Source organism: Globicephala melas, chromosome 11 (assembly GCF_963455315.2).
Source record: "Globicephala melas chromosome 11, mGloMel1.2, whole genome shotgun sequence".
NCBI classification, from domain to species: Eukaryota; Metazoa; Chordata; class Mammalia; order Artiodactyla; family Delphinidae; genus Globicephala; species Globicephala melas.
In genome coordinates this window covers 91,228,155-91,229,678 of record NC_083324.2, presented here as the reverse complement: position 1 = coordinate 91,229,678, position 1,524 = coordinate 91,228,155, and positions in this window count along the sequence as shown.

The following is a 1,524-nucleotide window of genomic DNA, read 5'->3' as shown; positions in this document are numbered from 1 at the left end:
CCTGTCCATGGCTGGGGAGGACTCCCTGCTGAGGGCTGCACCTAGAAACTTCCAAAATCTGAAAAAGTTCTTAAGTGGTCGTATCATTTTTTTAAAGCACAAATAATGTGTCAGATAGACACATGTACTGAGGTCTGAATTTTTTTTTCTGTGTGGGGATGACGCAGCCACTGTCTTGTGAGTAACCCACCGGCCTTGATCCCACCATTTTGGCCCATGATTTCTGTGTTTGCCACCAGAGTCTGAAAGAAAATCGTCTATGTCTTACTGTAGGTAACATTGCCAGCTGGGAAGTTTTCATATAGGGATGATGATGAATGATAGTAAATGAGTGTCTACCTTGAGAAATACAATGAAAACAATGTATGTTGGGACTTCCCTGGTGGCACAGTGGTTAAGAATCCGCCTGCCCATGCAGGGGACACGGGTTCGAGCCCTGGTCTGGGAAGATCCCACATGCTACGGAGCAACTAAGCCCGTGCACCACAACTACTGAGCCTGCGCTCTAGAGCCCACGAGCCACAACTACTGACCCCGCGTACCACAACTACTGAAGCCCACGCACCTAGAGCCCGTGCTCCGCAACAAGAGAAGCCACCGCAATGAGAAGCCCGCGCGCTACAAGAGTAGTCCCCGCTCGCTGCAACTAGAGAAACCCCCCACCCAGCAGCAAAGACCCAAGACTGCCAAAAATAAAAATAAAAAATAAATAAATTTATTTAAAAAAAGTATGTTGTCAACATCTTGACCTTTTGCCAGTGTAATACTCATCTGGGGGAAAAAAACAGCTGTAGATAACTGTTATACAACTTTTACAGTATTTCTAATACTTTGTTGTAGGTTTTGGTTTAAGTAAATGGATAGTTTCAGCTGTAGTAATAATTCTGCCCTACCACTAATAAGAGCAGAACAAATTACTTACACTCCTGGGATTTGGCATCCTTACACTTTTAAAAGTGTGTTATGACTCCAGAGCAAAGTATCCACAGCTCAGAATGTGTGCGAGGTGATCCAATGTGGTCCAGGAAGGAAACAGATTCACTTTATTCTATTTTCTTTTCTTTTTCTTTTTTTCTTTGGCCGCACGGCATGCAGGAGCTCAGTTCCCCAGCTAGGGATTGAACCTGTGCCCCCTGCACTGGAAGCTTGGAGTCCTAACCACTGGACTGCCAAGGAAGTCCCATTTGATTCTATTTTCCGCTGAGTGTCTGTGTCAGTCCTCTTCCACACAACAAGCAGAAATGATGTCAGGCTCCCCACGTAGTTCTTGACCACATTTCATTGTGACCAAAGTGGGCTATGAAGCATTTTCAGAAACCAGAGAACCTTAGCCCAAGGTAACGCTGCTTTACGTAAAAAAATAAAATGGAAGACTCCTTGGGGTGAATTGCCCGCTAAAAAGATTTTCCTCCAATTCTAGAGTCGAAGACCCAGCTTTGTGTCCCAGCTGCACACCCAGGGGAAAGTCCTCCATCCTCCAGGTGTGACTCCTTAGCCCTACCTCACAGCCCAAATACAGCCCCA